A 27,590-nucleotide genomic window follows, 5' to 3' on the forward strand; every position below is an offset into this window, starting at 1 on the left:
CCCTCTCAGTGGGTTAAGGATCAGGCATTGCCATGAGCTGCGGTGTAGGTCTCAGATGCGCCTCAGATTTTGTGTTGCTGTGACTGTGGCGTAGCCGCACCTGCAGCTCTGATTCAATGCCTAGTCCGGGAACTTCCGTATACCATAAATGAAGCCATTGGAAAAAAAAAAAAAGAATGAAAGAAAAGATAGTCTGCAGATATCACAAGATAATAAGTGTATACAACAAATAGCTCCTCATGCCTACATTTAACAACTTGGATGAAATAAACCATTTCTTGAAAAATATGAAGTCACATAACTCATGCAATATGAAACAGAGTTTTAATAACCTTGTAACAGTTAAGGAAATCAACTTTGTAAATAATGTCTCCCCACAAAAAGAAATCTCTAAGCACAGAGGTTTCATTGGAGAATTATTCCAAAATTGGAAGAAGCATTAGGACAAAATTTATACAACTTCTCCTAGAAAACAGAAGAGATGGAAACAATTTCTAGTTTATTTTATGGAGCTAGTATTACCCTGATAATGAAACCAGATGACAATAGTACAAAGAAAGAAACCACAACCAGTATCACTCATGAATTTAGAAACAAAAATACTTAACAAAATGTTAACTGATAGAATCCAGTGATATGTAAAGAAAATTATACAAAATTCAAAGTGATATTTATTCCAGATATTCAAAGTATTTTAATATTTAAAATCAATCAATATAATTCATCATATCAATACAGAAAAAGAATTTGGCAATTCATCATCTGTTCATGAAAAAAATTCTCATAAATATAAGAATAGAGTGGGACTTCCTCAATTTGACAATGAACATCTTTTTAAAAACCTAATGCAAACATTATGCTTGATAATTAAACTGAATGCTTTCCCGCTAAGATCAGACACCAGACCATGTTTATGGTTCTCACCATTCTTGATGAACACAGTGCTGGAAGTTCTAGCCAAAATAATGAGCAAACAAAATAAAATAAAAAACTTGTACATTAGAAAGCTAGAAATAAAATTTCCTATTTTCAGATGATATGATTGCTGATGTAGAATATCTCAAGGAATATAAAATAAAAGAAAATCCAAATAGTATTTTTATATACTAGCAATGAACATGTAGACATAATAGTTAAAATATACCATTTATAATCACTCAAAAAAGGAAAGTGTATAAATCAAATAAAATCTTTTTAAGACATATATGTTTAAAACTATAACATACTAATGGAAGAAATCAAATCACATCTAAATAAATAAATATACCATGTTCATGGATTGGAAGACTCAACATAATAAAGATGTTGTTGGAGTTCTCATCGTGGCTCAGTGGTTAATGAACCTATCCAGCATCCATGAAGATGAAGATTCGATCCCTAGCCTTGCTCAGTGGGTTAAGGACCCGGCATTGCCATGAGCTGTGGTGTAGGTTGCAGATGAGGTTCACATCCCACGTTGCTATGGCTCTGGCATAGGCCAGTGGCTATAGCTAAGACTTGACCCCTAGCCTGCGAAATTCCATATGCATCCAGTGCGGTCTAAAAGACCCCCCCAAAAAAGTTATCAACTGAAAAAAATGCACCACCTGAAAATTGTGAGTTAAGTTTTATTCAGTCAAAATTAGGACAATAGCTCAAGAGACAGCATCTCAGATAGCTCTGAGGAACTGCTCCGGAGATTAAGGGGGGAAGTCAGTATATATGGGATTTTAGTGAAGGGGTATACATGCAATTAAGAACACATGTAGGCAGAAGATACTGCTAGTCACTAAACACTAAAATCCTTAAGGAGCAGATGTCTTCGTTAGACATGAGAAGATGCAAGGATTTGGGCTTATAAAATCTTCTAAAAATATCTAACTATCTGAAGTCCTATTCTGCCAGTTTTTCCCAGAGCACAGAGTGCCTCATTCCTGATCTCCACCCTGAACTCTTTTCAGGCTCTGTTGAAGGTCAGTGACTTCAGTGGCTAGTGACTTCATCCTTATAGAGGCAGATAGCAAGTGCCAATTTTTAGTTAGAAATTTCAATTATCTAAAAATTGGCATGTAGGTTTAACAGAATTCCTACCAAAATTTCAGCAAGATTTTTGCATATATATATATATAGATAGATATAGACAAGCTTATATTAAAATTTATATAGAAAGAACTGGAACAGCTAAAACAATTTTGAAAATGAAGAAAAAAGTGGCAGAAGTCAGTTTATTTGATGTTAAATATGTAGTATAATCAAGACTGAATGATATTAAATAATGTATATACGTATGTGTGACTGGATCACCTTGTTGTACAGTAGAAAATTGACACTGTAATCCAGCTAAAATAGGAAAAAATAAAAATCATTTAAAAAAAGACTGAATGATATTAGCAGAAGATACACACATAAATCAGTGGAACAGAACAGAGAAAAATATAAGCAAATATGCCTCACTGATTTTTGACAAAGGTGGAAAAGGAATGAAATAGAAGAAAGATAAAATAATTAGAAAATCTTTAAGTAATTTTCTGGGTCATATGACCATCCATACATAAAACCAAAAGGGATAAAAATAAAAGTCTTAACCTAGGTCTTATAATTCTAAAGTAATTAACTCAAAATGGATGCCTTTATAAAAAAATTCAAAAACTAGGACAAAATCTTTAAGTTTTAACATTTTAAAACAGTCCTTAGACTTGATACCAAAAACACAATTCCTAAAAGGAAAAAATTGTTAAATTGACCTTCATTAACACTAAAAATTTTACTCTATGAATCATGTTAAGAAGATAAAAAAAAATTGCCAAAGATGAGAAGAAAATATTTGCAGACCATATATCCAAGAAACTTAGAACTAGAATATGTAAAGATTCTCAAAAGCTCAATTGATTAAAAAAATAAGAAAATTAAATTGAAAAATAGGCTAAAGTAGTGCTGTTATATCTCACCAAAGATTGCAAAGAACTACATAAAAAAGGATGTTCAAAATCTTTAGCAATTAGGTAATTGCAAATTAAAAACACAGAGTGAGATATCCCTCCACACCTATTAGAATACCTAAATTAAAGAATATTGACATTAAATCCTCAGGTACATGAGGATTAACTAGTTTGCTCAAACATTTCTAGTGAGAATATAAAATTGTATAGCCATTTTGGAAACAGTTTGACAGTTTCTTTAAAACTCCAATATGCAGCTATCATTCAATTCAACAATCACATTCTTAGGCATTTGTCCTAGAAAAATAAAAACTATGTTCACCCAAACACCTATTCGTGAATGTTTATAGTAGCTCTATTAGTAATGGCCCCACATTTTAAACAACCTAAATGTCCTTCAGTGAGTGAATATTGATCAAACTCTGAAACACCTATACCATGGAAAACTGAGGAGTATTATTCAGCAATAAAAAGGAATGAACTGTTGACGCATGCAGCATGCAAAATTAAGTTGTTTTCAGCAAAGAGAACAAGGGTATTGAGTTTTCTTTTTTTTTCCCTGTGCTATCTCTTGAAAACATATGTGTCACTTGTGTCTGTTTAGAATGAACAGACATAAACATGAGCATTGGTAATTCTCTTAGAGAAAGAATAATAAAGAGAATGCTGTTTGAATTCTTGTGTTTTGTGGTTCTGTTTGTATTTTTTCATTATTTAACCTCAAATAAATTAAACAACACTTTCAAAGGCAGTTTTTCAAAAGACAGAATGAAATTGTGGTTGCATATGCTCTTTTTTATATTAGCAAAAGGGTGAAACCTTGATGGGCTCTAAAATAACTCAGCTCACAGGGAGCAGGTGTAGAGCTCAGGGGAGGCAGAGAAACTTCCCTCTGAAGCAGGAAAAGAGCCCAGGGCGAATAAAAGGCCTGACATGAGGTGGTGACATCAGAGATTCTTGAGGGGATAGTTAAGAGAAAAGAGAGTAGAGTTAGTTCTGAGTGGGAATATTTAATATTAGATTATCATTTTATATCTGGGAAACAAGTATGCTATCCAATATAATTTAAGCGGATACCTGGGAAGCATAGAATGACAGCCATTGTTCTAATAAAACAAATAGAGAATGCATAGTTCTGAGAAATTTTCATAAAATGGAAAACTCACTGTCAGAAAAAGTTGAAAACTTTTTAAGTTTCAAATGTGCATCTTTAATTAACTGAATAAATACCAAAAAATCATTTGATTAAAAGCTGTCATAATTGATTAAATATGCCTGCTCTTAATTCCATTGAATAATAGGAAAAATTGTAATGGCATCATTTTAAATATCACAACATTGTAGAGCAGTGACCTTGAGACAAGTGCAGCAAGATGTAATCAGGCTTTTACTATGAGAGAACAGAAATGTAGGATGAAAAAAACATGAGTCTTCAAAGTGCTTGTATATATTAAACATGGGAAATCATTGTTGATTGTATTAATGTAGTCAATTAAATGGATAAGAAAGGCAATTCTGTAATACATGCCTGAAATATTCTTCTGGAAGAACTTGATTTTCAACAATGGGTTACAACTGTATATATCAAAATAGTTTCCTGCAATCATCAGTAAAATTGAATGTTCTTTACAGATTTTTCAGTTTAGAACAAGAGTATAGTATGGTCTAATATAGTATATTCTGGTGAGAGACTGGCAGAGACCTTTTTTTTTTTTTTTGCTTCTTAGGGCCTCACCCATGGCATTTGAAGGTTCCCAGGCTAGGGGCCTAGTCAGAGCTGTTGCTGCCGGCCTACGCCAGAGCCACAGCAACACCAGATCTGGGCCATGTCTGCAACCTACACCATGGCTCATGGCAATGTCGGATCCTTAACCCACTAAGCAAGTCCAGGGATCTAACCGCAACTTCATACTTCCTATTCGGATTCGTTTCTGTTGCACCACAATGGGGAACTCCAAGACCAGCAGAGTTTGAATCCAATTTCTACCACTTGTCCGCCCTGCTATCTTAGTGAAGTTATATGAGCTTTCCCAACCTTAGTTTTCATGTATGTAAAATAGGTGGAGTAATAGTAACCCTCTAAGGTTGTTGTGAAAATTAATGGAGATAATGAATTGAGATAATTCAAGCAGAATGATTAGAACAGTGCCTAGAAAAGTCAAGCTATCAAAAATGTTAACTGGATTTCCCGTTGTGGCTCAGCAGTAACAAATCCAACTAGTATCCATCAGAACTGGGATTTGATCCCTGGCCTTCCACAGTGGGTTAAGGATCCAGCACTGCTGTGAGCTGTGGTGTAAGTCACCAGATGAGGCTCAGATCTTGCATTGTTGTGCCTGTGGTGTAGGCTGGCAGCTATACCAGTTTGACCCCTATCCTAGGAACTTACATATGCCATGGGTGTGGCCTTAAAAAGACAACAAAAAAATTTAACTTACAATTACCTGCTCTCTTTTCTCCTTTGCATATCTGAATTGTACTTGTATTTTATCTCACCTTATGTAAGTAATGTTGCTCTTAAATGAGCAACCATGGATTGAGACCACAGGTTTCAAATTATAGGTCCTCTGTTTACTATTAGAGCAGATTGGGAAAGTTATTTAGCTTATTTTTAGTTTTCTCATTTATTTTAATAGACTATTTTTAGAAGAGTATTAATTTTACAGAAAAAGCTAATAGATAAGATGTGGTTCTCTGTTTGCCTGTCTCTTCAGTTTTAGGGGCAGCAGTTTTCCTTGGGACCTCAATTCTCTGATGGATCTAGAAGACTTGCTGCTTTTCAGTTTGCTCACTTTTTTTCTTGCTATGAGGATGGGAGTGATGATCAAACCCTTTTCATGTCACAGAGGAAAGCCTAAATCTCCCATTTTTTTTAACCTCTTTGAGCTAGAGCTGCCATTCTTTGTATATTTGGAGCCCCCTCCTTAGGGATTATTTACACCACTGGAGTCATGTCAGGGGACAGCCTTGCTGTCTACCAGTGTGAGTGGTACTAAAGATTTGTGAGATCTACTAGAATAGATCTGCAAGTTGTCACCTTTGTCAGCTTCTCCAGGAAGCCAGGAGAATTAATTTCTGTGGTAAATGTGCCCTAAGCACTCAATTTAGGTAAAATTGATAAGCCAGAAATGATCGGTCTATGGTACAGATGCGGTCTCAGAATCCTTCTTAATCTATTACTCTGACAAGTCAAATCATTTGCTTTGGCTCATAAGATTGAGCCTTTTTCCCATTCCTAAACAAAACAATATAAAGAAACAGAGTATGCTAATATAAGGGTTCATCCCCGCAAATGTTTCAGACCAAGTGACAAATTGAATGCAATTAGAGCACAGTATAAAGCATTTGTTTTCTTTAGAATAACACTAGACTCTGGAAGAGATGAACCTCTAAATCTTAATAGTTGTCAAACCTGACAACTGAAGTTACAGAATGTGTCTAAAACTCCTAAGAGGGGTTTAACACTCATTGGCCATTCAATGAACACTAGAATTCTTCTCCTTTTATTTTTTAGTATAGTTTTTTTTTTTAACTAGATTGTGTACACCGTATATGTAGAGGTATGTGTATCCAAGCATACACACATAATACATATAGATAACTTCCTGTATGTATCATAATTTAGAGCTTTTTTCATGGTTACTTAATACAGATAGTGCTTTTCAAAGCACTGTCAGATCGCTTCAATATCAAAAAAATTTTAAAAGATAATAGGTTATCAGATTGAAGCACATATACTGAAAAGTAAAATTGTCATTTTTGTAAGTAAAAAAATAATTATTTGCAATTTTATGTAGCTCAATTGAGTATATCACACTGTAGTCCTAGAGAGTTATAAGGTAGAGAAAGGACCTGTACTGGTTTCTGAAGGATAGGCAAGACCCTGATACACAGCAGGCAGGGAGGAAACGTCTTTCCAGGGACTAAAAATTGGCCCTGTTCACAGCAAAAACATTTGGAATTGAATGTGCAAATCGCAGCTTGCTTAGTGTTGCCCAAGATAGACGCAAAAGTTCCACCCTCATTGCTTTTCTAATATATTCAAATTCCATAAAAGAAAATGACTTCTTACTTATCAGTAGCTGCTTTATTATTTTTATTCATTCTGGTTCACATGCGAGCAGCTCTCTGGGTACTTGATAGGACAATGTAAAGTCACTGAGCTCTTGTTCTTTATGAATAACCTTTTTATTCCCTGGATAGTCATTTCATAAATGAAGACTCATTAAAGTACAGTACTTAATTCCAATATAGTTTTCCACTATAATTTTCAGGGTATAAGGTCTGCTCATACATCAGTGTAGGGATATTCACTGTGCCTGTTATGTCTTCAGTCAAATTAAGCATAGGGAACTCTGGTACATAACTTCAATCTTATGTTGCAAATGATGACAAGTCTCAGATTCAGGTCTGATGTTTATAGCTAATGAGGAAATATGTCACATGAGGGAGAATTTCCACACTGAAAATGTGCTGTGATAGATTTGGTATAATGTAGACTTTGGAGTAAAATCTTCTGGTGTGGAAAGAGCTCTCTCATACATTAACTTAGACAGTCGGCCCCTTTATGACTCAGTTTCCTTATATATAAAGCAGTGATATGCAGTTACTTAATATAAAGCTAAATTAGTTCGTACTGAGCTTAAACAATACTGATAAATATTCTTTGTAAGTGGCAAAGCAAGTCAACATACAAGTTTAGTATAAACAGATATTAAGTGGTTGCTACATACCACACGCTCTATGTCTAAACTTGGAATACACAGAATAGATCATGATCTCTCCACTCAGAGTTCTTATAGTCTAGACATGAATTCAGTAATAAATCATTTCAATTTATCAGGGGAAGGACGACTGTAATAATTAACACTTGGCTGTTAGGTGGTAGACTGGGGTAATAATGTCTAGTCCATCTTACTTCACATCTCAAGTTTTAACCACTGCACTGCTCTGCAGTAGTAGAGATGCTACTCACATAATAGGGTACTAGCATATGGAAAACTCATTCAATATGACTAATATTAATAAAAATTAAAATGAGTCTTTCATATAAAGAAGATGAGAGGGGAAAACTGCAGGCAGAAGAAAGAACTGAGAAAAGCAAAGAAGTTGGAAATAAGGTGTGTTCTGGAACGCTCAGTGAGGTTTCTGAGGTGGGAATGTATTAGTTTCCTGTTGCTGCTGTAATAAACCAACCCAAGTTTACTATCTCACAGTTCTGTAGATCAGGGTTTGGTTATAGCATGGCTCAGCAGATTCCACTGCTTAGAATTCTACACCCAAAATCAGAGTGTCAACAGAGCTGCACTCCTTTCTGAGGCTTGAGGATAAATCTGCATCCACGTTCATTCAGACTGTTGCTCAAATTCAGTTTCTTGCTGTTGAAGGACTAAGGTCCCTGATTCCTTGCTGGTTGTCAACCAAGGGCCTGTCTTTACTTCTAGAGGATTCACACACTTTTTCATTATTTCCTTCCTCTCCTCCCTACAGTTTCTTAAAACTATACCCAGAACATGGTAAATACTCTGAAAATGTCACCTGTTATTATTTATTTACTGTAATATTGTATGAACATAGTACTAAGGAAGCCCAAAGGAGGAAAATAATTATTCAGAAAGCTGAAATAAATGAAGAAATAATAAGTAATTGACACTTAAGTTAGTTCTTGAACTAAATAAATAGAGAAGGAAAATCCCATCTAATGGGACAGAGGTAGGCAAAAACACTCATTTTCAAAAAGAATGAAAGGTTCATGGAATGGATTCTTTTTTTACTCTTGAAGTTCACAAGATGTGAACTGTGGGAGTAGGAAAAAAATGTTGAAAACAAAAGTCAATAAATTCAGATCAGATTTTCAAGTATCACATCAAGACAGCTTAGAAAATACATAGCAGTCTATTTTGTTGAATAGATAATATAATTGAATTGCAGCGCATATATTTGTATACATAAGTAGGGCTAAAGATAAAAAAGGGCCAAGTCTTTGGGTTTAGATCTCATACTCTATAATGAGGAGCTGTCCAGGATTTATTGGCTACATTGTAATAAATTTACAATAAGGAATTTATGTCATCAATACAATTTTTAAAAATGCACCGAAATGTCTTTTGAGTTCCTCCTGGGTTTAATATACCTGGATAGTTATTGTGGCACTGACTTATGCTATTATACATAATATTATATAATGTCTTTGGTGTTTATTTAGAATATGAGCTTATAATATTAAATAACCTGCTTGATCCATTTGGTAATGTGATTCTATAATGTCCAAGGTAACAAAGGACATTTGTTTGAAATATCTCGTAATGGTTATTATCTAATTAGAAACTTCAAGTTGAGACTTCCTGGTTGGGATAAAATAGGCTCAGAGCCCCAGAAAGTCATCAAACACTCCACAAACCTCACCTGCTCATATTTTGACTTTTTGTAATAGAATTAATATATGTTCCATTACTCTTGTAAACAAAGAATCAATTGAGATAGCACAATTCCCTTGAAAGTAATCTTTCAGTATGTTACACTGCATTTTAAATTACCTAACTTCTTCTGATACAGAAGCATTGTTCACTTTACCTTTTTCTCATTTGTACGCCCCATAAACTCAGTTATGAAAATGTAACCTCACTGATAATACCTCTGTATTGCATAATTGTAGCTATTATAATGATCTGAGATACAAACTAATTTCAGCTCTCATTCTTGGACTGGTACCTAAAGAGACTCAGCCTCTTATATAGTTAGATAGATAGCCAATCTCTAACTAGAGATATTATCCTTTTCTACAATATCTCTGAAAAAATAATAATTAAAAATAATGGTAGTTTATTATCGGAAAAATGTGGTTTTCTTACAGATACACTTTAAGCAATGAAATTGCATTCATGTATAGCTATGGTAATTGGTATTCCTTAATTCGTTTTAAAAAGTGTAATACTTTGTATCTTGATGACAAACAGCAAACTTCCCACTGAGCTAGTGAAACAAATAAATTGCACATTACACCTGCTGATACAAATGATAGGGAGTTAGTTCAGGAAAAGTAAATGAAGCTAGGTACCAACAATTCCATCTTATAATTTAAAAAATCTAATATTGACTTCTAGTTATATATACACATATGTATATGCATATATATATGAAGTATAATTGTCAGACTATCCAAGAAAATTTCTTTTTTTCAGCAATTAGTTTATTTTTTAATTATTTTATTTTATTTTTTAATGATTTTTATTTTTTCCATCATAGCTGGTTTATACCCAAGAAAATTTCTAAATAAAAAATTTACAAATTATATTTTGAGAGTTAACTTGTAACTGTCTAGAAGGAAAGATATGGTATAATAGAGTAGAGGACAATTAAACGTGGCTGAGAAAATGAGAAAGTGTTCTAGGGACTCAGCAGTGGCAGTAAAAAGAGAATGGAAAAGTAGTCTACTTAAGAATTTTCAAATGCAACATAAAAAAAAACAGGATACAATTTGCAAGGATACTGGGAAGAAATAGTATTTAATATATTCTTATTTACATACCAGGGAGAAAAAGTTTAAAATGATAAACATTTATACTTTTAAACCTCCATCTTATTATAAGGTAAATGTTGCAGTTATAAAATAGGTCATCATTTTTCTACTTTTTGTTACTACCCCACCAGAATTACAAAATGTAGTCTGGGGTTCAAATTACTTAATAATGTAATACCATATATAGTATATATAAATAGAGAAATATGTATATATTTATAGTATACATATTTAAATTTTTTAATGGAATGAGCTTGAAATTCCCAGAAATTATCAGATGATTAGTGGATAAACATGTTCATAATGCATTCATTTAGTCAGATATTTTAAAATTTGTATTCAAATCAAAGCAGTGATGAAGCAGAGGAAAAATAAGCTACCTAGATATTGAAAGGTAACTGATATTAACTGAATTGTGTCCCCCACCCCATATTCACATGTTGAAGCCCCATGTGACTATATTGGAGATATATTTAAGGAAGGAACAAAGGTTAAATGAGATTATATAAGCAGGGCCCTATTTTGATAGGATTGGTGTCCTTATAAGAAAAGAAAAAAAAAAAAAGACCAGGATGCTCTCTGCCACACCACAAAGGCAAATTTGTATGTAACACAGCAAAAGAGCTCTCCCCAGAAACAACTCTGCCTGTAACTTGATCTTGTACTATCCAGTCTCCAGAACTGTGAGAAAATTAATTTCTGTGATTTAAGCCACCTCGTCAATCATATTTTATTATGGCAGCCTGAGAAGACTAATAGAGCAACCATCATTGGGTAATTTAACTGTGATAATGATTCTTTAAAATCATACCAAGATGATATACCCACATCTGTAAGGTAAGATAATCAACTTCTTTTATAAATTAAAATCAATAAAAATAGAAAATATAATTATGTTTATATCTAATATAGCTTTAAAATTTTACCTGGATTTCTTATAATTTATTCATGTGGTTATGTACTTAAAGATTACAACCCGTACACATCTCTGCTATCTAAAAAAGATGTAAAACACACAAAATAGAAAAAATATTCAGTTAATTATTTAAATTAGAAAATGTAAAAATTCAGACAGATAATAGAGGAGGTTTGGGTTTATTTATTACAGGAATCAGCATTATATTTTAATTTCCTCAGCTTCAGCTGATTACAAAATCTTAGTAATAATATATTTTACTTAAATTATTTCTCAATGTCAACAAATGAGCTAATGTTTTTAGGCAATTCCAAACTTTTGCGCATTATATGTGACTCCTAGGCCGCTTGTGCATAAAAAAGAAATCTCATACAAATACCTATAGATATTTGACAATATTTTCATTCTCTGGTTACAGATTATTCCTGAAAACATGTGCGTCTTTTATCTGATTTTTGATTAGTTTCTTTCAAACATCTTTCAATTGCACATCTTAAGTGTCACTAAAAATGTTGTGAGTGTAATTATTCATCCATTACATGATATTCATGACCTGTACTCTTCTTGAAAATCTCATGTCCCTAAAAATAGAATACATGTTTCAATTATGAAATCATTAAGGTATAAGCAATATGTCTTATACTCCAACTCTCTATGGGAAATTTCATTCTAAGCACTCTGCTGTCTAAAGTGGTAATGAATATAGCTACCTGAAATTTCCATTTCCCAAGGACATTTACTTTTCAAAATAAAGCAAAAGCTTTGGTCATTGACTCATATGAAGGCAAACATACACGTCTTTAGGGAAGTTTCAGAATATCTGGAGTAGGAAACAGGAATCCTTTCTGTCTTAATAATCTGCCACTCACTGCACCATGAAATCATTTAGGTCTATGGGCATGTTTTCCATTCTGCTTTTATAATCTTGCTGAGCTTACCTTTCTGACCCAAATTCAGACTGCACTTCTTTAATTCAACTTGTGTGTGAATCATGGCTTAAATTTGGCGTCCTCCTGTGGAGCTGATTCTTGAAAGCCTGTTACAGTTCAATCATCACAATGCGACTCCTTCCTTAGCCTCTGATATTCTGAGATATGAAGTCCTATGTTGTTGTTAACAGTTTTTTGGGAACCAGATCCACCTGGCTGGCAGCACATGGTCATTCTTTACTTTTACTGGAATGAGCTTTCTTTATCCTGTTTGTAAATTGGTCTGTAGCCTCAGCTCTCTCCTTGATTGTTTTGTCCAGATCTGCGAGGCCAATTAATGGCTTTTCTTCTAAATAGGAGCAAGTACGCAATTTGACCTCCCTGAATCATTTTGTTATCATTTCAAATGACTATCTTGAGCTTTGGGAAGTAGTTTGCAGGCTGGCAACTATCTGAGAAATGGATGATGTTGGTTTAGCTGGGTTACATTAATTGGCTGGAAGGTGAGCTATGGCATAGCACCATTCTTTCATCATAACAGAAGGGACATTGGAGAATTTGTCACAAACTAATGGAAGTAAAGGAGCTAGTTATCTAGTCTTGAAGTGCATAGAGTTAAAGAAAAATTAGTAACAAGAAGTACAGTTAGCAAAGTCAAACAACCACAAACATCCCATCTTTATCCCATGAACACTGTGATCTTAAAGTAGATGTTGTTTTACCTTGCCCTTACAAAACAAGCGTTAACATTTCTTTAGTGGATGGTGTAATTATATAACATGTAAAGTATATCAATGTCAATGTTTCCAGTTGTAAGTAATGCAAACTCCAAATACAAATTGTCCTAAATAATAAAGGGGATCATCTGGCTCCTGTATCTGACAATTAAATAAGTAGAGTGAGTTTCATTGTCATTTGGATCCAATTATATCATTAAGGGTCCAGTTTCTTCTTCTCTGTCCTAATGCCATCTTATTCTAGGATTTGCTTTGCATTTGGTTCCACAGTGGCTGTCTTCAGATTTGCTGCCTAAATTCACAGACAGCAAGTTTCTCTTCTCCCACCTGGGAACAGATATTTCAGTTTTCATCCATTTAGATGCCTAAAGATGAACCAGCCCCTATAGTTGTGGAATACCATGTACTGGTTGACATAGACCTACCTAGGTAATATTTGCTAATTGTTTAGGCCAATCAGGAACCTATGAGGAGGGCTTGGAATGGGGTCCATCCAACCCTTTCCACATTCCCTACAAAATATAAGAGGATGGGTAGACCACCGACTCTTCACCACTTCTCATATCTACACTTAGCGTAGTTGGTGCTACTAAAAACATTTGTAAGGTGGATAAATGAATTGATCAAGGTGAAGACTTTTAATATAATTGGATTTTACTATCTCTTCCTGCTTAGTGAGAGATAAGTGAACAATTTTGATCTCGGTTAGTATTTCTATTGCAAATGAAAACTCTATGTTGGCACCAAATTTAGAACCAGAAGACTGAAGGATGAGTTTCAGGGCTGACTCTCAGGAACATCATGGGCAAATAATTCATTCTTCAACTTCTGTTTCATACTCCCTAAAATGGGAAAATTACCTCTCCTTTAAAGTTGCTATTAAGATTAAAGGAGGTAGTAAATACAAGGTGCTTCAGAAATTAAAATAACTTTTTAAAAACACATTTTAAAAGTATTATCATGTTGTAAAACCACATGGAAAATGTTTCATCTTCATATTTAGTAAAATGAAAACCCTCCTATATAAAATAACCTCTTTAATGGCAGATTTTAAAATATGAATACTTGGAAGCTACAACTATAACATAGAACACAATAACAATAAAATAGAACATAATATGTACAATTAGTTTCAAAAGAAAATTTTTCCCTAGGTGCTGCATGCATCATAATTTCAAGAAAATAGATCTTGCTGGTTAAGAATTAAACTTTTCTGTTTGATTAAATATGGATAGTTCTATAGAAGGTATTAAAATTATATAGTTACTTCAGAAAAAATCTAGAATACCCTTTGTATATTGGTCCAATTATTTTGGTACCCATGTTTTTTTCAAGTGTCCCATAGTTATCTTAGCTAAAGCTAATTTTGCTTTAAGTTCTCCATTTCCAAATTCTTAAACTAATAAGTAAAAACTGAAAGAGAAAAAATTTTCGGAATAAAACATTTGTCTCAGAGGATAAGAGGATAACCCAGTCAATACTAGTATTGGCAATTTTTACTAGTATGTTAAGTAAATCCTTAGCTCAGTGCTTATACTAATAGTGTGGGAGCAGGGAAGAAATTAGTTTCTACATATACACTGCTTATTTTGATTTATGAATGTAAGGCTTTTTAAATACAAATTTTGAATTTTAATCTACAAATTTACACATATGTGAAACAGCAAACTAAGATGTGGTAAGCACAACTGTATTTCATAGACCCCTTCTTTTAGATGTGCTAATTAAGTGTGTGGTCTCTAAATCATAAAGAAAATGTTTGAATTCTAGCACCACTATCTGTTCCCAGCTGTGAGAAACTAGACAATTTACTCGGTGTAACATATGAAGATGTGATTCATAAGGTTGTGATTAGGTTTAATTATACCTAGATAAGGTTTATTTATACCTAGATATAGATATAGCTATATACCCTGTTGTATAGTAGTGTTTGTCACATAAAATAAATAGATAGTAGTTGTAGCTTTACTTTGTCTGATAAACAAATATAAATGTTAAAAATGCCTTTCTCTAAAAAGTCAGGAATAAGGCAAAGTGACTTTGAAGATAATCTATATAAGAAATTAACTAATTTCCTTCACACCCGAAAAATCAATTCACTTTTATATTATTGAGCTCTGATTATTCACTGGACATGGATGAAGCTATGGGAGATTTGAAAAGTGCTAAGAAAATCCTTTCTTCAAGGAGCTCAGACTGATCTGGAAACTACATTTAAACACAAACACTCAATATCATGCTGTAATAGAGGCAAGGGGTTTTGCCAAAATCAATTCTGACTGAAGGACCGAATGACTTGTTATTAATTATTTTAACAACACAAAGCCATTGATTGATAGATTTCTGTCTTTAAACCATTCCTCCCTTAAAGACTCTGTTTTCTATTAACAGAGGAATCGATAAAGGAAGCTCAGAGAGGACTTTTTTGTTGTTGTTGGCCATACCCATGGCACATAGAAGTTCCTGAGCCGGGAACCCACACCAGAGCAGTGACCGGAGCCATTGCAGTGCCAGTGCCAGATACTTAACTCGCTGAGCCACAGAGGAACTCTGGAAAGGACTTTTTGATAGTTATAAAAGCATCTACGCATCCTAGTCTTTGAGAAAGTTTATTTCTGACATATTTGATTGCATTTGCTAATTAAAAAGAAAAAGAATATTTGAACCATTTTATTTTTGCACTTTTTAATACAAAATTAATTCCAGATAATTTAAAAAAATCAGTCCATGTCAAAAGAATGGCTGATAGATAAAAGAAATTTAAAAATACATTTTAAAAAGCCCACTTAAAGCAAATAATTTTAAACACTTTTTTTTAAAGCACAGATGATAGACTTTGGCTACTCTGGATCTAGTCTCAATCCCTGTCCCATGAATATTATAATAAATTATTAAAACGAAATTGTGTTTTAAAGATATTCCACGTTGAATTTGAAGCACTCTGTCCAAAAAGAATGGAAAAGCTGATGCTTGGTATTCTTAGAAGTTGAGACAGTTTTTTCCCCAAAAACTCTAAACAAGCTGTTTTTCAGAAGCAAAAGCTAAAATCAATTGTAAAATTGATTTTATAATTGCGTGTATAATATCTCTTCAAAATGCCATCAACAGAGGTGATAATTTGCTATAGAATGTCTACTCTTTTGACCCCTGGGTAGAGTTCTGAAAGATTTATTTTGAAGCTTTCTCAATTTTATAAGTTCGAATGTTAAGTGGCATTTGTAAAACAACATCAGACAGATAAAACTTCCCCTTTTTCTCAGTATCATGAAGAGTATCCTCTCCTGCAAGACCAGTCAAAAAAGTGGGAATGTATCAAATGTGATCTAACTTAGTAAGAATACTCATACTTCATTGGGTTAATTCTAAGGATGATATTATATTCGCAGAAATTTAGTAAATTGACTAATAATTAGTGTAGCACGACTTTTATTATATTTCAACGCTGCAACTATTTTCCCTGGAGTATGAATCCAGTAAGATAGAAAAAATAAACAATTCCACTTCTTTGGGATTCTAATAGACTTAATCTGTAGTTAGTGAATTCATCATGTAGTGATGTCAGAGAAAGTTAACAAACATCTTTCCAGTAAAAGCATATACAAAAGTAACATTAATGCCAGAGAAATACTTGCAGCTTGTCTGACTTCAAGAGATGGATATCAAAATATTGAGCAGCCAAATGTTGCCTTTATGGGAATATTTATCAGCATGAAATTGTTTTGCTATGACTAATTACAAGTGCTGTTTGGAGCTTCAATTAAAGGGACAGATACCCAAGGGACTTAACACCCAAATTGATTAATTCAACCCATCTTTAGCAAACTGCAAGTAAATTGATTTGGCATACAAAGCAGGAAAGTCTTAGTGCAAATGCAGCCTCTTCTTTGTCCTATGGCTTCCCTAATTAGAAATGATATTATTATTATTATATTAGTAAAGAAAAACTAATAATAATTAATAACAATTTCATCTTCATTTCTGCAGAAATATATTTATATATTTATATATTTATAAATATATATTTGTTTTTATATATTTATATATAAAATATATAAATACATTTATATATTTTAAATATGTGTGTGTGTCTGTATATATATATATATTTTTTTTTTGTCTTTTTAGGGCTGCACTGGTGGCATATGGAGGTTCCCAGGCTAGGGGTCCATTCGGAGCTACAGCTGCCGGCCTACACCACAGCCACAGCAATGCCAGATCTGAGCCACATCTTTGACCTACACCACAGCTCAATGCAATGCCAGATCCTTAACCCACTGAGGGAGGCCAGGAATTGAAGATGCATCCTCATGGATACTAGTCAGATTTGTTTCTGCCGAGCCATGATGGGAACTGCGAAAAAAAATTTTATTCTGTAGTGTGAATAGAGTGAAGCTATGTTGCGCTCCAGCTCCTGCACTGAGAGCTGCCACTTCCAAAGAGTAAAATCCACAAAATAAAAGAGTGATTGGACTATTCAGATTCAACAAGCCATGAAGCCAGTTGAGGCCACCTCTCTGCTAACATGACAAAGAATGTCTTTTTGTTATCATTGTTGCCATTCTTCTTCATGAAGTAATATACCTGTGTTCCCCGTCCCTTTCCTTGTAGTCCCATGATCAGAGAAACAAAGATGATTCTTTTATCTTCAGCTCAGTTGTAAATAATCCTCATGAAAGGATCCTGACCTGAATAGGGGAGGAGAGGCAGTCTGATTATTTAAGTAGGGTAGAACTTCTTTCAGAGAGAAACAATACCCAATTTAAAAGTTCTTCATACAATGCCTGTTGTATAAGTGCTTAATACATGCAAAGAAAATATTGATATTGGTCCACAGTCAGGGACAGGGAGAGTGTAAGCATGTGTGGAACTGACAATCAGAAATTTTGGGTTTTAATTCCAGTTCTGATTTAGGAATGTAATTTGGGGAAATTGCATTGAGAACTTCACATTTTCATTTGTAAAATCACCTAGAAATATACTCCCTACTCACTGAGGTTTTCTCTTGAGTGAAATAAATGTTGTCTTTAGTGTACATTATAGCCAATAAATGCCAAAATCAACATCTATTTCCCTTTTATGAGTCTTGGGGCATCACCCCCGCTATTCCTACTCAAGTGGTATAACCTTGGAAAGTTACCAAAACTCTGTTTCGTCACCTATCTAAGGAAATTGCTGTCCCAGAAAAAAACTGATTTTTAGATAAAATGAAACAGTGAATATAATAATACTTCATGAAATTAAAAGTCCTTTTTAGATGTGAGAGCTTATAGTAGCTGGAAATTGTTTCAGTTTTCATTTGTCCCTAGACATTTTTTTAAAAGCTAAAAATAACTCAGTCAGCAACTGGTAACCATAGACTAAAAACTTCATCCCAAGTTCATATAATGTAATACTATCCTGGTGCTATCCAAGATTAATAATAGAGTCTAATGCCATTATGTAAATTATTAATGCTATATGAATAGGTGGTTAATATGAAGAACCCATTTGGTAAGGAATACAAATGACTGGGAATAAGTATGATCATAGCTAGAGCCTACAGATGCTACTGCTGGAGTCTAAGCAAGATTTTTCCTAAAATGAAGTGAGCTGGAATCTAAGCAAGGTTTCTCCTAAAATGAAGTGAGCTGGAATCTAAGCAAGGTTTCTCCTAAAATGAAGTGAACTTGGAAGTAGAGCGGATGTCTTCATTTATTTTATATTTTTATTCACATGATAAATTATTTATATCTTCTTCATCATATATATGTAAAACTAGGAAAGCCTCTTCTTCACAAATAATACTAACCCCCATCCAATTTTTTTTCAAAAAAAATCTGACTAGCTATAACAAGGAAGATTCTAGAAACAAGTTATGTAAATAGGACCATGAGGGAACATAGAATCTAGTAACAGGATTTAATGATAATCACAAAGACATATTTTAAAGGAGAACATACATTGAAGGTAAAATGTTCAAGGGCACATGTCATGATGAACTGTTACTGAGTAAATGTATCTCTTCTTTGAAGAATTTTTGGCAAGGAGAAAACAAAGTCCACTGGTTGAAAGCAGGAAATGATTTACTACAGAACAGAAGAGACTCTGAAGAAAAGTGATACTTAGCGTTGAAATATTATGGCCAAGCTTGATGAAAACCGGCGGAAAGGCAAGCTGCCTTTTCTCTTTTGGCATGATTTATTTTATAAAACATTCTTTCAGCTAAGTATTTCACTATCCAGGCCTCACACATAATAGGTCGTCCTATATATTTGCAAATTTGGTTACTTCCACTGTAGAATATTACTCTTCAGCTTTTCTTTTCTGAAATTGACCTATATTTAGAAAGTTAAAGAGGGAAATTTGGATATGGGAGACAATAGATGTGTATATTGGTAGAGGGGAGGATACTTGATACTTCACCACACATCCCTGACCAACTTGGAGGCTGCGGGTTCATGTGGGAGAGACCTGAAAACATCCAAGCTTTGTACCAACCCCAGCTTCCTGGGTTGCTGCCGACACACATAGGAGAGACTTGAGGAGCCTAACTGAAAGCAAATACTGGAGCAGACTCAAATCCTGCCTGAACTTCAAATGTACCCACAACACACATACAGTTACACTGGTAGTGTGGGATCTTTAATGAGTCAAGGTGTGTTTGAGCTCAATCTCTGACCAGTCATTCATTGGCTTACCATACGATATACTGATACTTGGAGCAACTTCAAAAAGCAAAAATACCTCCAGCAATTCCAGTGGCCATATGATGCAAGAGACATCAAATCCACAGATGAAATCTGGGCCAGGTGGGTAACTTACAAGAAAGAAAAGATAGCAACAAAGCAGCAATATAGCCTCGTGTTAAAAATCAGCAGGAGTTCTCATGGCTCAGTGGCTTAAAAATATGACATAGTGTCCGTGAGGACTCAGGTTCAAGCCCAGACCTTGCTCAATGGGTTAAGGATCTGGTGTTGCCACAATCTGTCTTTTAGGTCACAGATGTGGCTCAGATCCAGCATTGCTGTGGTTGCAGCATTGCCTGCATCTGCAGCTCTGATTTGACCTCTAGCCCAGGAACTTCCATGTGCCACAGGTGTAGCTAGAAAAAAAAAAAAAAAAGCAAAATATAGAATTGCTGTAACATACAATTTAAATGACTAGTTTTCAACAAAATCTTTAAAACATGCAAAGAAAGGAAAGTGTGGTCTATAAATAGGGGAAAGATAGTAATTCTATGGAGGACTAAGCCTTTAGCTTATGAGATCCATGCCAATTCTGGGTAGTCAGTGTCAGAATTGAATTTCAGTATATCTAGCTAGGATTTAGCACAGTACTACCAAATAAAGTTTGGACAAAGTAGTATTAAGATGAAAATGATGTTTTATAAGCATTCACTGGACATATCTATAGACTCTATGAGTTAGAGGTGGAAAAATGGAAGACCAAGAAAAGCAACAGTTAGTTTAAACCTAAATATGAGATAATCAAGGCCTGAATCCCATACTTCTTAGATATCAACTTGGATCCTGTAAGACACATTTCTCTTTAGAGGCATTATCCTCTTGTGGTATCCAAACCACTGTGACAAATGCTATTGCATGAACCAGACTAACAGTGCTTTATCGCATGTTTATGCCTCACACGTAGTGATTTGTCGAAACAGCTCCAATGGGCTTCTGGAACAGATAGTTAAATACCAGGAACCTTAAGGGCCAGTTGTTAAATCATTGGTAGCCTGAAATTATCTTTGGTGAAATAGTGTCTGTAGTACAGTTAAGGCAAATGCAACCAATACAATATACTTCAGGGCTTTCTTCTTTTATTTGCTTTTATATGCTTTTCATTCTTCCTTCTCACTCACCCTTTCTTTCCTCCCTCCCTTCCTTCCTCCCTCACTTTCTTCCTCCCTTCCTTCCTTTCCTCCTTGCTTTTTTTTCTTTTCTCCTTCTTTCCTTCTTCTCTCTCTCTTTTCTCTTTCTGTCTCTCTCACTGTTTTTTCCTTTATTTGGATATCCAGTTTACCAGCCACCCATAATTCACACTTCTCATGTTATGTTTTGCTTCTTTGCCTCCCAGATGCTAAGAAACATGAGAAATTGTGGGTCCAGCTCTGTGGATGAACAACTTGGAAAACAAGGCTGCCAATGCTTATAGAGGGGGACTATTTTACCAAAGTGAAAGAAAATCTAGTGGATGCATTTTAGTTCCTGTTGTGACTCAGAGGGTTAAGGACCTGACATTGTCTCTGTGAGGATGCAGGTTCAATCCCTGGCTTATCTCAGTGGGTTAACGGTCCAAGCAGTGGTGTAGGGCACAGATGCAGCTCAGATCCAGTGTTAATGTGGCTGTGGCTCTGATTCAACCCCTAGCCCGGGAATTTCCATATGCTGCAGGTGTGGCTGTAAAAAGAAAAAAAAAAAAATCTAGTGGATGCACTATTTTATTCACTTGAATAAACTATCATAAAATGCAATACACATATCCCTTGTTTGAAACCATAATTTGATCTTGGAAATAATAGCAATAGGAAAATATATCTTTAGAAACATTTTCCATTAATTATAATAGATGAAATTATGATGCATTTCAATTAATATGTTACTATATTTTTACATAAAAATGTAGCAATTGAAAAACAATGAATATACTTTATGTAAATAATAGTGTCAAATGGGAAATGAATAAAGTTGTACATATTGTGCAGTGTAATGAAGGTTCATTTTACTTGCCAAAGGAAGAAAAGAAAACTTGATAGTGGGTGGTTGATAGTGAAAGACAGGTATGAGGAAGTCACTTTTTCAGTCCCAGGCAAAGGTACAATTTAGCCCCAGGAAACCGCATTTATCAAAGGTACTTTGTATCAGAAAAGAAGTTAGAACATTTCCAAAAAGTAAATCAAGCTTTGAGCTCAAATGCACAACCAGAACTATTACAGTAACCCCTCAGATAAATTTCCCCCAGATTTAGAAAGTTCTGCAGCAGTTTGCTCAGTTCTCCCTGGCCTCTGATGTTAGCCAAGTAGAGGAAGAGAAACATAAATAATCAGAGCTTTATTTCTCTATTTCTTGTGATAAAAGTATAATCCTCTTAACACACAACTTCTCATCAGCTGTGCTGGATTAATTTGCTTTCCTAAATGGACTGGGTTGTCAGAGAAGAAAGGCGATGGTCCCAAAACCATGTAAAGTGCAGCAAAATAAAACCCAGAGCTCTTATAGAAAGGAAATGAAAAATATTGCTTTATAGAGCCCTGTTCCCATGTTCTGACTGGTACTAATAATCCCCTTCTATATATGATACATTTTCACTATTAGTCAGTTAGATTATTTTTCTAAAAACAATTTAAAAGGTTATAATGCATTGCAATTTCAACTTCCAGATGTGATGTTACAAGCTAAGGTGCACTCAAGGAACTTCCCTTTAGTAGAGAAAGAAATCAATGGTGGTTACCTATGTCGAGAAAGCCAAAGAGGGACAATACAAATAAATGATTGCATTGGGTAGTGAATGGGCATGCTGAGAACTAGCAGGGTTGAGTGTGGCTGGGGACACTGTTGTTAAGAGTACTGACCTCAGAACTGGGCAACCGGATTTGCATTCCTGGTCTCTCCTGTCATTTGTATTACCTTGAGCAAGTTACTTGCTTTTATGGAGGTTATATTCTAAGAAGGAAAGACAAAAACAATAAAAAAACAAGTGAATAATAAATATTTGTAAGTAATGAGCAACAAAGAGGGTGGAGAGTGTCAAGGCTGAGAGGCTGGGTTGCGATAATAGAGAAGCTAGCCATCAGTCATTGAAAGGGAACTCATTGAAAAGGTAATATTTGGAGTTGCTTTTGTGGCTTAGTGGGTAAAGACCCAATGTTGACCCTATGAAGATGCAGGTTTGAACCCTGACCTCAATCAGTGGGTAAAGAATCTGGCCTTACCGCAAGCTGCGGCATAAGGCTCAGATGTGGCTCAGATCCCACACTGCTGTGGCTGTGGCTCCAATTTGACCCATAGCCCAGGAACTTCCATATGCCACAGGAGCAGTCCTAAAAAGAAAAGAAAAAAAAAGGGGGGTGACATTTAAATGTTAGGATAAGTGTAATATTACTTAGCCATAAAAAAGAACAAAATAATGCCATTTGTAGCGATGGAACTAGAGATTCTCAAACTAAGTGAAGTAAGTCAGAAAGAGAAAAACAAATACCATTTGATATCACTTATATCTGGAATCTAATACATGGCACAAATGAACCAAGCTACAGAAAAGAAACAATATCATGGACATGGAGAACAGAATTGTGGTTGCCAAGGGGATGGGGAGGGAGCACGAAGGACTGGGAATTTGGGGTTATAGTGCAGGGAACTATATCTAATCCCTTGTGATGGAACATGATGGAGGGTAATGTGAGAAAAAGAATGTGTGTGTGTGTGTGTGTGTGTGTGTGTACAACTGGGTCACTTTGCCCTACAGCAGAAATTGACAGAACACTTTAAAATAACTATAATAAAAAATTTAAAAACAAATAAAAAATAAATGTTAGGGTAAAGCATTCTAGAGGAATTCCAGAGGAAATTCCATTCCAGAGGAAGTAGGCAGTATAAAAGTAATTAAGTGGCAATAGTGCCAATGTATTCAAGAAACAAACCTCATGGAATTTATTTTGACTAAAGTTTAGTGAGTGATACAGAATTTGTAGGAGGTGAAGTCAGGGAGACCATGGTCAGTCAGATGTTGTATGACTATATAGACATTATAAGAAAATGGGCAGCTATTTTATAGCTTTGAATAGAATGACATGATGTCCTTGTAGCAAAATTAGAAAGGGAATCAAACTGAGTCATCAACCAATGGATAACTTGAAGAAATCTGATGATAGATCACCTTGTAATTTTTCACATACAACTTCAAAAGGGTTTGAAGCATCACATATCCTTGATATAATACATCACTTTCATCTCCATCTGTATAATTATATAAACAAATTTTCTCAATCTGTACATCTATAAAAATATAAAAATGTTCTAATAGTTTCATTCACAACTGTATCTTTCTAACAATAAGCAAAAGTCATCCATAGTTAATTGCAAAAAAAGAAACATGCAGAACAAAAAAACCTTAGTAACTGCATCCAGTTCCTAGGAATCACAATATTTACAGACTAAACTACAGATTCAAAGAGCAGCAGCTAAATTTCAAGGCAGCACAAAATACAGAAACTAAATTTGGGGATCTGTTTAAAGTGAATGAAATTAAGGTCTGACATGGACCAAAGTTACATCTAGTTGCTACTAGTGAAGGGAAAAGAAAATGACTTAGCAGCTACCATGAATACAAATTCTACAGAAGCCACTGAAGGAGAGTGAAGTGGAATTTCAAATATTATCTAAAAAACCTTCAAATGGCATTTTTGAGGTGATGGTCCGTGGTATGGATCTGCATACATGATTTCTTTCCATACTCATCATAATATCTTATAGTACTCATACCATGCTTTTTGTCAAGAGTGAGCTTCACCATAGTGCACATCTTCCATTATAACTTGGCAGTGGGTGCTGTTCCATTAAAATCACGAGAACTGGGAAGGGGAATTTTTTTCTCTTCACTTAAAGTTATGTTTTAGTTCCAGAAAAAGGATAAGGAACACTGTGGGCAGGCAGATGAACAACACTAAGTATTCACTACCTGTGACTGTAAATCTAAGATTTACATGGATATAAAACATATTTATGCATTTCAATAATATTATTATCTTGATCATATATAGTGTATATACACATCTACAATCTTGGTCATATATTATATATCTTATTCACATGAAGTAGATACTTAATGTTTTATATATATATATTTTTATGTTACGTGTACATATAGGTTTGCAAGAAGCTACATGTGTGTAGCTTTAACCCGCCTTTCTTATTCACATAAAAATAGTCATTTAGAAAGTTTTCAGTGGCTGTTGGTTTTGTCTTACTTATGAGTTCAGCTTTGAAGTCCCTAGCATGTGCAATAGGTGTGAGTGATTCAGTTTGATGATACATATAACTCTGTCAAAGTGGTTGTGACTTCTTAGGGTTTTTTTGGTCTGGCCCTATGGAGTAAATGTCACAATCAACAACGATATACATGATTTTATTTCAGGAGTTTATGGGAGAATAATTGAAAAGCACAAGGAAAGTATATGGATGTCCCCAGCAATGAAAACATAAAACAGCATGCATCAGTATTCTCCATAGCGCTAGTCCAGCATTGGGGACCTTTCCATGATAAACTGCGTTTAAATAAAATCAAGACAGTACATTAAAATAAAAGTGAAAATGGGCAGTTTCACTACTCAACAACTGGTAAACATTATCTTTAAACATTTTTTTATTACAAAAATTTAGACTGGAAAAGCTTAAATAGTTTAAAGAATACCTTGATTGTGTAGCTTGGTTGTTTATAGCAGGCATTATAGCTCCAACACTTGGCACTTACAGTACTTGATAAACAATCTATTTAAAAGTTGTCAGAAGATTAGTTTTGATCTCCAAATGTTTACATGGATTAAGTAGTGCTGTACCTTAAATCAGCTGTACAGAGTAAATGCAAGATGCAATTTGTTGCTGAAGAAAATGTAATGTTTGCCAGGGCCCAGGGAGGAGGAAGCAATTAGAAAGCACTGGACAAGAAATCAGAAAGTCAAATCATATCTGCCCCAGCCTGTGTTGACCTTGACTCAGTTACTGATTTGCCAATCTCCCATCTATTTTTTTTTAATGTTGATCTGATTTCAAGCTTTATCTCAGATACCTACTAGCTGTGTGACCTCACACAACTTACATAATATTCCTGAGCCAAATTTTCTAGGAAATAAAAAGCATGGACAGAAGGGGGAAAGTGAGTCAGTGTCATGGTATTTGCCTTCGAAGTTCTCAAAGGAATCCTAGGAAAGGGATACATATTTGGGAGTTATCTAATATTGGTAGGAGTCAAAGTGATGGAAATGATATGCTTGCCCTGATTTGTTTTTTAAATGGAAGCGTATCAAGCACTGAATCCCCAGAACAGTAAAATTTTTTAAAAAACAAGAGAACAGAGGAAATTAAGGAAGAAAATTAAAGCTGGGCTGTGAAAGAGATGCCAGTGAATTGTTTATTCATATCTAAGATTCTTCTTATACATTCAATATCTGCAACTGTATCAACAATAACTGCTCCATGCTGAGTGAGCTTGCAGTCTGCACTGCTGGATCTTTAAAATTCATACAACACTCAGAAGCCATAAAATCAATGTCTGGATTTGTAGTCTCCTTGTGGGAAAGGAAAGAAAATGTCTTGGATCATGAAGATCTACGGCCCTGTAATTCCCCCAAAAAGAAAAGACTTCTGATGTAAGTTTGAACCATAACAGAATCCAAGATATAACTCTGCAATTATGGAAGTAGTTCTAAAATCTCATACATGTTCATTTCCCTAGATGCAGTTTGTTGGTACATGTATCTTCCATCTAATGTAGATAACTTTTTTTTCCCTTATGGAAAATGAACAGCAGGTCAATTAAATTCAGGATTATTTTTTGATTTTATTTTTAGATAAGATACAGAGACAACTCAGGACTGACTTTGTGTGTGACTATGTCTTTAAAAAGTTTATTTTACTCTGTTTTCCTAAATTGATAAGAATGATGAAGATTACTATTGTATGCTGATACATGAAGAAGAAAGTGATAAAATTTGAGTACAGGCAGAAGTTTTTCGTTTCTGTGGTTTCAAAGGAATCTTTATCACAACAGTTACTCTGAATACAATATCCATTATTTTTTAAACTGAGTGATGGTGAACAAATTACTTGACCTCTCTGTGACTACCTGCTCCTTGAAAAAGAGACGAATAATAGAAATGCTGGGTATATTTGACATCTGTGAGGAGCAATATTCATGCTTTTTTGTCTGCATTCAGACCTGATTATGGAGTGGTCATTTATATTTCTTGAGTCATCGTGATTACAAAGTGGTCTTGTTTGATGTTGACATTCTGTGAGGATGCATTCAAAAGGAAGATGTTGACCAGCTGTGTATGTCAAGCCAGCTTCCACCTGTCAGAAACACTGTTTTCTTCAGTTGCATGGCCTGATATCATTTGGTCCCTAATTTTCTGATTGCTTTTCCCTATACTTGTTTTCTTTCACTATGTCCTGCCATACTGACTCCCTACCCCCACCCTCATCACTTAAACAGGCCAAATATATTTCCAGTCAGCACCTCTGTACTTCATAGAACTTCTCCCAGATCACCCCATAGCTGTCTTCTCTTTATTCAGTTCTCAACTTAAACATTACCTCCTGGAGAGGTCCTGCCATTCTCTCTTTACACATTAATCCACTTTATCTTCTTTATAGTATTTATTAGTTTAAGTTGAAATTTTCTTATGTATTAATTTATTTAAAATTGATCTTTCACCAATTTGAGGACAGGGCTATCTGTTCTCATCATCACTGTATCCATAGCAACATATCACCATGCAGACAGTAGGAAAATGATATATATTGGCTGAATCAATTTTTATAATTCCTTAGAGTCCATTACAAAGTGTTCTGTATAGTTTGAATGTTCAAAAAT

Source organism: Phacochoerus africanus, chromosome 4, assembly GCF_016906955.1.
Source record: "Phacochoerus africanus isolate WHEZ1 chromosome 4, ROS_Pafr_v1, whole genome shotgun sequence".
Taxonomy (NCBI): Eukaryota; Metazoa; Chordata; class Mammalia; order Artiodactyla; family Suidae; genus Phacochoerus; species Phacochoerus africanus.